Here is a 14,379-nt window from a genome sequence, read left to right as displayed (position 1 = left end):
TTGTTTACAGTATCTTCAGCAACCCAACAGTTGCAAAGTGTGTGAAATGAAATGCTCATGAAATGAACAGAATTAGAAATGTATTCTTGTGTTTCTTTTTCTTTCATGACCATTATCTTCTTATGGCAGATATTCAAAGAACACAAATTCACTTAAACAAAGACGCTTATCCAGTTAATGTCAGGAGTTTTAACTGGTTGAAAGAAATACACTCAATTTTCTTTCTTTTATTTTCAAAGATGTTCACAGTACTGGAAGGAGAAATCTTTTTAAAAATTGGACCTAAAAAGACTTTTAAAAATAAACTTAAAAGGACTTAGTAGCTGTCTTTGTCATCATCTAAAAGATCCATGCTAGAATGACCACTCATCTGGTTTTATATGGGACAGTCCTATCTGGTGCAGGCATAGCATTAATGCCCTTGGGCCTGATATTTTTAGTTTAAGCACCTAGTTTTCTTCTGCTCTGGTTCCTGCTGCCACATTCCATGTTTTGGAAGTGGCACCCAGGTCCCCAAGGACCAGTGAAGGGAGCACAAAGACTTCATCACAAGGGATAAGGTCAGGGTACCCCCCCTGGAGAAATGCTTTGGGTTCTGGCAAATTCATGTACTTTGGCAAAATGGCATGTATGATGTGTGATATTACATAGGATTACCATGCGTAAAACACAGAGACCTGAGTTTGAATCCCTGCTCTGCCATTTTCCTGCTCTGTGATCTTCGGCAAGTCACTTCACTTCTCTGTGACTCAGTTGCCTCATCTGGAAAATGAGGATTAAGACTGGGAGCCCCTTGTGGAATGGGGACTTTTATCTACCTCAGCTCTTAGCACAGTGCCTGGCACAAAAAAGCGCTTAACAAATACCATAATTATTATTCTATTATATACTCCTAAGGAAATAGCATTGCTAAAATAAAAAAAGGGAGGAAATTTGGCTTTCTTCTCTATGAGCTACTTAAAAGAACATTTTTGAATTGATTTTTTAGGCACCACTGGTCAGAACTAGGCTAAAACTGGAGGAAAGAAAATATTGATAGCCATCTTGCAGTGAAGTACTCACATTTGGCTTCATGACCGCTGGTCTTCTAGTCCCCTGTAGGTGACCACTTTCCTTAAGGCATTGGCAACAGATCCCGATGGTCACACACTACCTTAGCACACACCTCCCTGGAGACCTGGAAAAATGGATGCAACTCCCAAAGTTCTTTAAATAGATTTGAAATAACTCACTGGGCATGATCTTTCCTATTTTCTGATATTATTCAAACAATAGAAATGTGGATTGAATTTGTGAAATTTTATCATAGGATTGCCTTGAGAATCAGGTCACATTTAAATGCAGGAAGGTTTTAAGGGGTGCCAGCTTAAAGTAAAAAGAGCCTACCCATTTCTGCTCTCCCTGTAAGTATTTTATGTATTTTGATCTGTACAGGCAAATTAATGGCACAAAATTATAATAATAATTGCGGTACTTGTGTCTAGCATTGTACTAGGGGCTGGAGTAAATGTAACTAATCTGGTTGGACACAGTCCCTGTCCCACATGAGGTTCCCAGTTAAAATAGGAGGGAGAACAGTTATTTGAATCCCCATTTTACAGATGAAGAAACAGATTGTCCAGTGTCACACGGGAGACAAGTGGAAGAGCTGGGTTTAGGGATTGTCTCTCTTTGTTTCTGAATTGTATCTTCCAAGTGTTTAGTACAGTGCTCTGCACACAGTAAGCGCTTAATAAATATGATTGAATGAATTAGCACTCAAGCCCTCTGGCTCCCAGGCCCCTGTCATTCCACTAAACGACACCATTCCTCATGACAATATAGTAATAGCAGCAGCAGCATTTATTGAATGCCTACTTGGTGAGGTGTACTTTCCTTGGTGCTTGGAAAGGGCAAAATAATGAAGTGACACAGTCCCTTTCGACACAGAGATTACACTCTGATGGTTGAGACAAGCATAAAAATATTTCCATATAATGGTCAAAATGAGTAAATTGAGCAGACCTAAGTAAGGAGGATTGTAAATAAGTTCAAAGTAAGTTGGCTCAATCATTCGATCAATCAGTCAGTGGTATTTACTGTGCTCTTACTGTATGCAGAGCACCGTATTTAGCACCGAGTTGGTTGACACATTGCCTGCCCACCAGGAGTTTATAATCTGGAGGAGGAGTATACATTCTAGAGGATAATTTGAGCTTTTTTCAGTGACTCGCTCAAAATATGCTCACTGATAGACACACTCCATCATCTTTTGGTTTCGATTGTGAATAAATAATTCATTCCAAATAAATGATTTCAGAAGAAATTCCAGGAGGCTTGCGGAAGTCCAGATAAGGTGATGGAGCTTGGATGAATAAAAATGGTAACATGACAGAAAATATTCTAGTTGTAAAAGAGTCTTTATAAACCAACCACTTGTTGAGGCCAATGTTTGTTTTCGATATAAAGTTGAGTTTACAGATCTGGGCTGATGATATGTGGTGAAAAACACCTAAAAATTAAGTCAATAACTATGAAAGTGCAGAGGTACAACAGGAGTTTCTAATTTTAAAAAATCGTATATGCTATATTTTTCTGGGAGAGTCACTGGCTCATTGGTGGCTTTCAATAGAACTTGCCCAAAGAACAGATCATTAAAGGGTTTTACATTTTGCTAAACAGCTGTATTGGGAACGCTGAACAACCCACAACTTGCTTTTTTAAATCAGAAAATAAGCCGAAAAACCACACACATGAGCAAATCTGTGCTCAAGATGATGAATGCTTTCACAGAAGGGAAGTTGGTAATAAAACTGATTTGAAGTGTTACATTTCAAAGAAAGCATTTTTGCTCCATTTACTATTTATGGCCAAACTACTCTTGGAAAGCTATGGTAAATCTCTTCACTGGTTAAAAAAAATCACACTTTGCTTGAATTCCTTTAACACCTCCTTCTCTTTTCACTGTAAATTATTATTTATGGTGGGAGGGTACATTTATTTAAAAATCACTCAAAAATGCACTTTTAAAGAGCAGAAATGCATGGCCATGTCCACGAGTTCATCCATTTTATGTTGAAAAGTATAGGGTTGGGATAGCAAATTTTTGATGAAATATTCAAATGCGTTTTCTGAGGCTCAATTTTTTTAGTTTTCTTCCCTTTCTTGAGAAAAAAAAATCCACCAAAAAATTCTACAGGAAGCAAAAAACAGAAGTTTTAGAATTTAAACATTTCAATAAATTTTCAATAGGTGATCCATTTTTCACTATGCATACTGGGCAGAATGCTGTTAGGGAATTAATGGACCCTCTTCTGACAACACTCTTCTATCTGGATAGAACACAATGTGCAGTTGAAAGAAACAATATGCGTGACTTCCATCAAGGCATGCATACTATAACGGGGCTTCAGATGGCAGCACGGCACAGTGGACCTGATTTTTGCAGTGTTCCAGATATAGGAAAAGTTAGGGCGCAACACAAAGACACCTATAACACAAACATGCCTATATGGTCTTCATAAGCTTTCATAAGGTCTGTGAATAAGAGTAATAATGATGGTACTTGATAAGCACTTACTGCGTGCCAAGCATTGTTCTAAGCACTAGGGTAGATACAAGTTAATCAGGTTGGACACAGTCCTTGTCAAACATGGGGCTCATGGTCTTCATCTCCATTTTACAGATGAGGGAACTGAGGACCAGAGAAGTTAAGTGATTTGCCCAAGGTCACAGAGCAGACATGTGGCAGAGTGGGAATTAGAACCCAGGCCTTCTGACTCCCAGGCCTGTGCTCTATCCACTAAGCCACGCTGCTTCTTGTGAAGATCCTAGGGGTCTAGATCCTATGAAAACATTTAACATCAGCAGGAGCCCTGGACTTTGGAAACTGCTTAGTAAATTTAGCTGCCACAAAATTTCTGAAAGTATTTCATTACAGCAAGGCTGATCATATCTGAGCTGAGGTGTCCAGCCCAATCCAATCCCCATCACCAACAGGGTAAAGCAAAGATGAAGTCCTGGTCCTATTCAATTTATTCCAAGCAGCCATCCTGGAGGATGCAACAATAATAATTATAATAATAACGCTGGTATTTGTTAAGCACTTATTATGTGCAGAGCACTGTTCTAAGCACTGGGATAGATACAGGGTAATCAGGTTGTCCCACGTGAGGCTCACAGTCTTCATCCCCATTTTACAGATGAGAGAACTGAGGCCCAGAGAAGTAAAGTGACTTGCCCACAGTCACACAACTGACAAGTGGCAGAGCCGGAATTCGAACCCATGATCTCTGACTCCCAAGCCCGGGCTCTTTCCACTGAGCCACGCTGCTTCCCTAGCAGCAAGAAAATGCAACACCTGGGTGCTGGTGTTAGAATATTCTTCCATTCCTCAGGGCAATTATTCCATCTCGACAGACTTTGAGACTCATCCAGCTCCTCAGAAACAGGCATTTGAGAATTTGAGAGTTCATATTGACAGTAGAGTTTATGACCTGCTGTGTGCAGATAACTGTACTTTCATGGCACCCACCCATGAAGCATTAAATTATTGTAATAGGCTTCACCTAATCATTCAGGCATTATGGACTTACAAAAAAACACCAACTTTTAAAAATCCCAGGTAATGTATCAGCCTGCATCAAAGAAACCAAACCAAACATTGATATTGGCAATACAGAACTAACTGCTGTCACAGAATTCAGTTATTTAGGCAGCATGCTGACCAACAATTAGTGGATAGAAAGACACAAAATTGAATCGAAAAGACCAGCACTTCCTTAGAAAGACCATCAAACAGAGTTTTAGCAGCAACATGGAAGTCATTCTCCTAATGCACACATTTTCATTACACAATTTGTACATCGCCTGGTAGAAGAATTAGAGACTATCTATGCCACGATTCTGTTTTGGTATAACATGAGCCATAAATCGGCACAAATAGAGTCATAATTGAAAGAAACACTTTTGGGCACTGGTCAAGATGCAATGTTTTTACCCTTCCTAACCTCTGCCTCAACCTTACAGTACTTTGAGTTTTTACCTCTTTATGGTATTGCATTTAATATTGTAAAATAATAATGAGCAGTGAGGGCATAAATCATTCTGCTACTGGTGGACATAAGAATAATATAAGAACTGTTTTGGAAAATTTCAGTCATGATGATATCTTCCAAATTTTTACCCCATCCCCAATGAATCAATGGTCATTATAATTCGATTTTCCCATTACATAAGATTCTTCAAAAACATAATCTCTCATTATGAGAGAACTAGATGTATTAGGCTGCCTGCCAAACTGAAGAAGCAGCAGGGCCTAGTGGAAAGATCATGGGAATGAGGGTTCTAATCCCAGTTCCACCACAGGTTCTCCTGTGTGACCTTGGGGAAATTACTTCACTTCTCTATACCTCATCTGTAATATGGGGATTAAGACCGTGAGCCCCACGTGGGACATGGACTTGGGATCACCTAATTCGATGCTCTTATATTTACTTCAGTGCTTAGTTACAGAGTCTGGCACATAATAAGCCCTTAACAATTATCACAATTATTATTATTAATAAAGCTCTACAGATCTGTAGTGCTGCCCAAACTTCTCTAAGTATTTGATACCTGGACTCCCTACAGATGTTACATCTAACTCCTTTTGAGCAGCAAATTTACATAATAATAATAATAATAATGTTGGTACTTGTTAAGCGCTTACTATGTGCAGAGCACTGTTCTAAGCGCTGGGGTAGATACAGGGTGATCAGATTGTCCCACGTGGGGCTCACAGTTTTAATCCCCCTTTTACAGATGAGGGAACTGAGGCTCAGAGAAGTTAAGTGACTTGCTCGCAGTCACACAGCTGACAAGTGGCGGATCCGGGATTCGAACCCCTGACCTCTGACTTCCAAGCCCGGGCTCTTTCCACTGAGCCACGCTGCTTCTCCATCTAAAGTGTCAACTGCATAGAGGCCATACCATAGAAATTAACCCCTCATCAGGGTGAGGGAGTGAAATTGAAATGGCAGAATGCCGGCTGGGGCTATGCCATCAGTAATGAAGGTATCTGACCAAAGGACTCTCTAGGGGGCTAGTGAGTGGTGGAAGGCCCACCTGGAATCCAGAAAATAGCCATTATGCATGACAGAAATCACACCTCCTTCTTGGGCAGCTACCCTGACAAAACAGGATTAATACTGCCAGTCCTCCCCTATCTCTCCTGGATGTTGTGAGGACAAAATGCGGTAGATAATGTGAAATGAACTTTGGAAAATAAATGCACTTTAACATTCTAAGTATTGTACTATTTGTTGAACACTGTAACAGCTAAAATTTCAAATCAGGCCTTAACAAAGTACTGAACATATCCCTGCTCTTTTCTTTAAGAAATGCAATTACTAGGTCACACCAACTTATTTAAATATTCTGTCTCTGACAGAGGTTCCTCAAAGGAACAGTCTAACTGTAGCCATTTTAATGGGGACATCAATTCAACTTGGCTTCCTCTGCTAGCCAAATACACCACATTCTGGTGTGGCTGGTTATACCCAGATAGACACATTTTAGCAGGTGGCATTTTGCCACTGCACACTGCTCACTGACGCAGCAGGCCACAATTAGCCAGAATTATTCTAATAACAGTATCTCTTGAAATGGAGAAGCAGCGTGGCTCAGTGGAAAGAGCACGGGCTTTGGAGTCAGAGGTCATGAGTTCGAATCCCAGCTCTGCCACTTGTCAGCTGTGTGACTGTGGGCAAGTCACTTAACTTCTCTGTGCCTCAGTTACCTCTCTATAAAATGGGGATTAAGACTGTGAGCCCCACGTGGGACATCCTGATTCCCCTGTGTCTACCCCAGCGCTTAGAACAGTGCTCTGCACATAGTAAGCGCTTAACAAATACCAACATTAACATTAACATTAAGACTCTATCCAGGGGAAGTGTTCGGTGAGCTTAAAACTCTCCAATTCCAGACCCTTCTTCCATCTTCTGAAAAATGGCTAATGGGACTCCCAAGAGTTCTGATTTTAGCCAATACAGACAATAAGCCAGGAAAAGAAATCAAGAAGCAGTCCAAGGCAGCTAGTCTTGACTATTCATTTCCTACTGCAACAGACAGAAACTTCTGATGATCGGGTCCACATTCTCCACCAGTTCTCATTACCTTTCTGCTCTCTTTTCCTGCTACACTCGTGCCTGTCCTCTTTTCTCCTCCCAAGCTAACCAAGGAGATTACCTTGTTCTTGACTTTTCTGACTCCGACCCATCGCGCAACTCTTTTCCTTCCAGTGATCTCCTTCCCAGCTCAAATCCACCACCCCAAACCTGAAAAGTTCTGATCCCATTAGCCCACCACTCTGTCTCCTGACTCTAGATGTCTGTCTCCCCACTTCCAGACTGCAAGCTTGTCGTGGGCAGGGAATGTGTCCGTTCCTTGTTGTACTGTACTCTCCCAAGCGTTTAGTACAGTCCTCTGCATACAGTAAGCACTCAATAAATATGATCAAATGAATGACTGAATGAACATCCTAACCCGTATGCGTATACCTGTCTACCTGTCCCACTTATTGATTCACTGTTGCTCATTCTGTTAACGGTTGTAGCTTCTATTTTCCCTCTTGCTCCTCTGCTTAGAATGGAAAGTCTCTGAGGGCAGGTATTGGGTTTTCAATTTTCATTGACTCAATCACTCCATCAAATGGTATTTATTGAGTACTTCCTTTGTGCAGAGCACTGAACTGAGACGTGAGCACCATACTAAGCAGTTTAATGCACTATACAGCACTCAGAAAAAAAAATGAGGCTGAGAAGGAGAGCGAGAAGAGAGGCAGGCAAGGCTAGGTACCCCCTGCTAGCCCTCTGCTCCATACATCACTTGAGCAGCCTGCTACCCAGAGGTTTTTGGTGTAGCCAAAACGGCAGACAGGATGATGATGCCGGATCTCTCTGTGAGCAGTCTGGGCTAATGGCAGGACTGGTGATGGATTGGTAGCCTTAGCCACTGCGACTAGTTACCCCTCTGGGGAAGACACTGTGGACTGGGTGAGTGCTCTGTATTTGTGTGGGAGTGAAAGGGGGGTGGCGGGGGAAGGGGTTTTGTCTGTCACCCCTGCCTGGTTGTCTGTTTGTCTCGTTTTTTCTGGGTCTCTGACTCCGATCCATCTGTCTCTGCTTCTATCCATCTGTCTCTGTCTATCTTCGTCTCTTTCGCTACATGACTTGCTCTCTCTCCCCATCTTTCTTTTCTACCCTTTTCTACCCTCATAGTCTTGATCTACTGGTTCCACCTCATCTCATTTTGATCCCCTAGAAAATATGATCAGCTTCCCAAGCACCTAGTACAGTGGTTTCCAAATAGTAGGTGCTCAATAAACACCACTCACTGTTCGATTAAAACTGCAGTATGACATTCCAGACAAATTTCTATTTGAGAACATTTTAAGTTTCAAAAAATGCAATTCAGCAAAAGCATTAATATTCCAACTGGAGGTAGTTCAAGGCTTTGAGGGACCTGGGGTATGTAAAATTGTGGGAGGAGGTAGAAAAAAATCACAAGGGAGAAGACAGAGGTCGGAGGGAGAGGTAGAAAGAAAAAAGGGAACAGGGAAAATGGGAAGAGGAGAGGCCAGGGAGAGGAGATCTGGGGGAAAAGGGAATAAGAAAGAGGAGAGAATAATTCCCAGCCCCACAGCATTTATGTACATATCTGTAACTTTATTTACTTATACTGTCTGTCTTGCCCTTTAAGCTCGTTGTGGGCAGGGAATGTGCTATATCATTATATAGTACTCTTCCAAGAGCTTAGTACAGTGCTCTGCACACTGTAAGCACTCAATAAATATGATCGACTGACAACAATAATTGTGGCATTTGTTAAGCGCTTACTAAGTGTCAAGCACTGTTCTAAACACCGAGGTAGATACAAGTTAATCAGGTCAGACACCATCCCTGTCACACATGGGGCTCATGTCTGGGGGGAGGGAGACCAAGTATTTAAATTCCCATTTTATATATACGAAAACTGAGGAACAGATAAGTGACTTGTCCAAGGTCCACAGCAGGCAAGCAGCAGAGCTAGGATTAGAATCCAGGTCCACTTGACTCACAGGCCACATTTGAAAAGGAAAAGGAAGGGGAGAGGGTTAGTACCCTCTCCTGCTATATTGTTATTATCAGCTTCTGCCACAAGGCAAGTGGCATAGTGACCGCAGTGCCCAGTGCTGATGGGTCAGTTGAGCTGAGCCCACTGCCCCTTGGGTTGAACAGCAGTTGGCAAACCAGTTCCACATTGCTGATTATCCTGGACATACACTTCACACCCAGAACCCCTACAGACAGCTTGGGGAAGTCAGCACTGAGGTGGACTTTCGACTTTTCCCCATTGTGTTCTGGGACCAAGAGCAAAAGGAGACTGAGCCCAACCTATAAGATTGTGAACCCTGAACTGATTAACCACCTTGGATCTACCCCAGGTTTTGGCACTTAGGAAATGCTTAATAAATATTATTACTTTTTGCCTATTTACAATTCCAGAGTAGATTCAGGACTGGGAGACTAAAATCTGACCCGCAAATCCCAAGCAGCTCCATCCCATTTCAGTTCACCATCTCCGGCCTGGTTCCTCTGAGTCAAGAGAGGCGAGGGAGGTTTAGAGGTTTGGTATAAGGAATGGCACTGATAACCAAATATTTGATGGGAAGGGGTGAGGTAGGGGAGGTCATGCTTTAGGTTTACTGAGTAATGTGCAACCAAGGAAACATAATTCTAAAAGCAAGTATTGTAATTAATGATAAATAAAAAATTAGTTAACAACAAAAAATAAACAAATAACAAAATAGATAAATTCCTTCTCTGGGTTCCACTGCTTCCTAGTCAATCAGTCACTGGTATATATTGAGCACATATTGTGGGCAGAGCTCTGTACTAAGTACTTGGCTGAATACAATACAGTACAGTTGGTAGTCGCCATCCCTGCCTTCGGGGGAGCTTACAGTGTAGCAGTAGAGAGAGACATTAAAATAAATTACCAATAGGGGCAATGGCAGGGAATAAGGATGTGCACGTAAGTGATGTGGGGCTGGGGGTGGGGTAAGAAAATGTTTAAGTGGTATAAGTGCAACTATTACCCTATTTCTTGCTCACTTCACTAACCAAATATCTTAAACATCCACTGACTTCGCTTCGTCTCCACTAACTTGCTCCTTGATCCACTGTGATCAGGTTTTCAGCCTCTTCGTTTCACTGAAATAGAACTCTCCGATATCATCAATGACCTCGTCAGAACCAAATACAATGGGCTCTACTCTGTCCTAATTCTCTTGACCTCCCAGCTGCCTTTGACACTCTAGTGCTTTTCTTTTCCCCTTGAAACACTTTCAAACTTTGCTTTTGCCAACACGATCATTAATTTTATTTATACACTCCTAAAACACCCCCAGTACCTACCCACTACCCGCTGCATCGTGCAGAAACACCTTACCAATAGGTCTAAGGCTCTCCATGAGTTTCTATGTCTTCCATATTAGCTGTCTTTACTTGTTACTCCCCAGTTCACATACTTTAGAGGAGGCAGGGGGGTCAGTGAGAACTGCCCATTCTCAGTCTCCTTTGCGAGCTTCTCCTCTGCTTCCCACCCCCTAACTGTGAGAGTTCTTCAAGGTCTCCTTCTATTCTCCAACTATAACCACTCTCTTGGGGAACTCATTCGCTCCCATGGTTTCAACTACCATCTCGATGAGAATGATTCCCAAATCTACATCTCCAGCCCTGATCTCACTCCTTCTTTACAGTCTAGCATTTCTGTCTGCCTTGAAGACATCTTTACTTGGAAATCCACTGAACACCAAAAACCTAAGCTGCCCGAAACAGAACTCCTTTTCTTCCTACCCAAACTCTGTTCCCCACATGACTTTCCCACCACTGCAGTCGTTACCATCATTCTCCCTGTCTCACAAACCTGTAACCTTGACTCATCTCTCTATTTCAAACCACAAGTTCAATCTGTCACCAAATCCTGTGATGAGATTTGTGACAGGATGCTGTGAAGGCAGAAGTGCTTTCCCCACCAAAAGCACCGATGGGGGACACACATACACCCCACGCCCTGGAAGTGTATTCAGGAAGCTTGTTCTGACTTCATTCATTCAATTGTATTTATTGAGCGCTTATAGTGTGCATATGGGAGAGTACAAGACAGAGGAAAGGAGGATGATGGGTTTTGTTTTTTTTTTACAGTAAAAGTCTGGAATAAGACAGGGTTTTGGTGGGAAGATGAGGAGTTCTGTTTTGGACATGTTAAGTTTGAGGTACTGGTGAAATATACATATAGGGATGTATACTAGATCTCTCTTCACCCTCAAAATTTACCAGAGTGTTCTCCCTATCCTCAAACTCATCCTAAATGTCCCACCTCCTCTGGGAAGCCACCCCTAATTAAGACCCAGTCATTTAAATATACCATCACCCCGAGCCCCCCAATACCATCTTTCATTCCAGTCCTCAGCATTCATATACCTATGAATGTCTGAATGTGCATTTTCAATTATTTACTCAGTTATTTCATCCTGTTTCAGATGTACCCTTTCCAATAATATCCTTATTTTTCCTTTGGCTTCCCCTAGTGGTAAGCAGTTTCTGTAATTTCCCCACAGCACTTCTGCATATGTCCTTAGACACTGCCATTACCTCTCTTTTCAATGTCTTTTAACGTCTGTCTTCGGCTCCAGACGGTAGAACTCTTCGGTGAGCAGGAATCACGGCTCCAGACTCTAATAATAATGATAATAATGTTGGTATTTGTTAAGTGCTTACTATGTGCAGAGCACTGTTCTAAGCGCTGGGGTAGATAGAGGGTAATCGGGTTGTCCCACGTGAGGCTCACAGTTAATCCCCATTTTACAGATGAGGTAACTCAGGCACAGAGAAGTGACTTGCCCACAGTCACCCAGGTGACAAGTGGCAGAGCCGGGATTCGAATCCATGACCTCTGACTCCAAGCCCAGCAGCGTAGCTCAGTAGAAAGAGCTCGGGCTTGGGAGTCAGAGGTCACGGGTTCGAATCCCAGCTTGTCACTTAGCTGGGTGACTGAGCAAGTCACTCAACTTCTGTGCCTCAGTGACCTCATCTGTAAAATGGGGATTAAGACTGTGAGCCTCAGGTGGGACAACCTGATGACCCTGTATCTCCCCCAGCGCTTAGAACAGTGCTGTGCACCTAGTAAGCGCTTTAACAAATACCAACATTATTATCATTATTATTAAGCCCGGGCTCTTTCCACTGAGCCACGCTGCTTCTCTACTGTATGGTACTCTCCCGAGCGCTCAGTACAGCGCTCCCGTCATGCCTCTATTGATCGCTGATCGATCGATCCCGCCTGCCCACCCCCAGGAGATGGGGATGCGCCTGCAAGGCCCTGAGGCTCTGCCAAGCGTTGGGGCCGGGGGGGGGGGGGGGGGGTCTCCTCCCTTTGGAGACTCGAGGGATGCCGCCGAGGGGGATCGTTTAGGCGGCTGAAAATACTCCGAAGGAGTTGGGGTGTTTTTTTAGGTTTGTGTGTGTGTGTGAGGGGGTTTTTTTGGTGTGTTTTTTTCTTTTTTTTTTGCACGAGCAGCACTGCGGCAGCGAGGGCGGCTCGGGCCTTCCGGAGCGGGGCTGCGGGTGAACTCGGCATGACGTAGCTAAACCGGTGGAGCCGGGTGCGCATGCGCCCCCCACTGCCTTTTGGAGAGACTGACTGACTGACTGACAGACTGACTGACAGACAGACTGACTGACTGACAGACAGACAGACTGACTGACTGACAGACAGACTGACTGACTTTCAGTGGGGAACTCCCCCAGGGTTGACCGCCCCCCATCAACCTTGCGTCAGTGGAAATCATAATAATAACAACGGCCCTTTGTCAAGCGCTTCCCATCCTACTAGCGTGGCTCAGTGGAAAGAGCACGGGCTGTGGAGTCAGAGGTCATGAGTTCGAATCCCAGCTCTGCCACTTGGCTGCTGTGTGACCTTGGGCAAGTCACTTCACTTCTCTGTGCCTCAGTCCCCTCATCTGTAAAATGGGGATGAAGACTGTGAGCCCTACGTGGGACAACCTGATTCCCCTGTGTCTACCCCAGCGCTTAGAACAGTGCTCTGCACATAGTAAGTGCTTAACAAATACCAACTAATGATGATGGCATTTGCTGAATTAACGTTGGTATTTGTTAAGCGCTTCCTATGTGCAGAGCACTGTTCTGAGCGCTGGAATACAGGGTGAGGTTGTCCCACGTGAGGCTCACAGACTTCATCCCCATTTGACAGATGAGGGAACTGAGGCACAGAGAAGTCAAGTGACTTGCCCACAGTCACACAGCTGACAAGTGGCAGAGCTGGGATTCAAACCCATGACCTCTGACTCCCAAGCCCGAGCTCTTTTCACTGAGCCACGCTGCTTAAGCACTTACTATGGGCCAAGCATTCATTCATTCACTCACTCATTCATTCATATTTATTGAGCGCTGACTATGTGCTCGGAATGGACAATTCGGCTGACAAACTGACAGACTCACTTTCAGTGGGGAACTCGTCCAGGGTTGACCCCCTTCATCAGCGTGGCTCAGTGGAAATCATGCTAATAACAACGGCCATTTGTCAAGCGCTTCCCATCCTACTAATGATGATGGCATTTGCTTACAAATACCAACATTATTATTAGGCACTTACTATGTGCCAAGCATTCATTCACTCATTCATTCATTCGTATTTATTGAACGCTATGTGCACAGCACTGGACTAAGCACTCGGAATGGACAATTCGGCTGACAGACTGACTGACTGACTTTCAGAGGGGAACTCGCCCAGGGTTGACCCCCCTCAATCAACCTTGCGTCAGTGGAAATCATAATAACAGCCCTTTGTCAAGCACTTCCCATCCTACCAATGATGATGGCATTTGCTTAAGCACTTACTATGGGCCAAGCATTCATTCATTCACTCATTCATTCATTCGTATTTACTGAGCGCTATGTGCAGAGCACTGGACTAAGCGCTGAGAATGGACAATTTGGCTGACAAACTGACAGACTTTCAGTGGGGAACTCGCCCAGGGTTGACACCCCTCATCAGCGTGGCTCAGTGGAAATCATAATAATAACAATGGCCATTTGTCAAGCGCTTCCCATCCTACTCATGATGACGGCATTTGCTTACAAATACCAACATTATTATTAGGCACTTACTATGTGCCAAGCATTCATTCACTCATTCATTCATTCGTATTTATTGAGCGCTTTGTGCAGAGCACTGGACTAAGCGCTCGGAATGGACAATTCGGCAACAGATAGAGCCAATCCCTGCCCAATGACGGACTCACAGTCTAATCGGGGGAGACAGATGGACAAAGACAAGACAACATAATCACGATAAATA

The 14,379-nt window shown here is 43.4% G+C and overlaps 1 long non-coding RNA gene across 2 annotated transcripts in view; it reads right to left on the bottom strand.

Annotated features, from left to right (window-relative positions):
* Window positions 1-14,379, bottom strand: part of LOC114817659 — a 37,843-nt gene that overhangs the window by 21,868 nt on the left and 1,596 nt on the right. The window contains exons 1-2 of one of the 2 annotated variants that reach the window (XR_003765514.1): window positions 13,521-13,593; window positions 11,655-11,737 (exon numbers count right to left, since the gene is read on the bottom strand). This is a non-coding gene — a long non-coding RNA (uncharacterized LOC114817659). Of the gene's footprint in view, window positions 1-11,654; window positions 11,738-13,520; window positions 13,594-14,379 lie in introns of those variants that run through there. The other variant, XR_003765513.2, reaches the window with a different exon arrangement.

The sequence above is a fragment of the Ornithorhynchus anatinus genome, chromosome 17, assembly GCF_004115215.2.
Source record: "Ornithorhynchus anatinus isolate Pmale09 chromosome 17, mOrnAna1.pri.v4, whole genome shotgun sequence".
Classification (NCBI taxonomy): domain Eukaryota; kingdom Metazoa; phylum Chordata; class Mammalia; order Monotremata; family Ornithorhynchidae; genus Ornithorhynchus; species Ornithorhynchus anatinus.
Note: the sequence above shows the minus strand (reverse complement) of the source record. Positions and strands in the feature narration are given on the sequence as shown.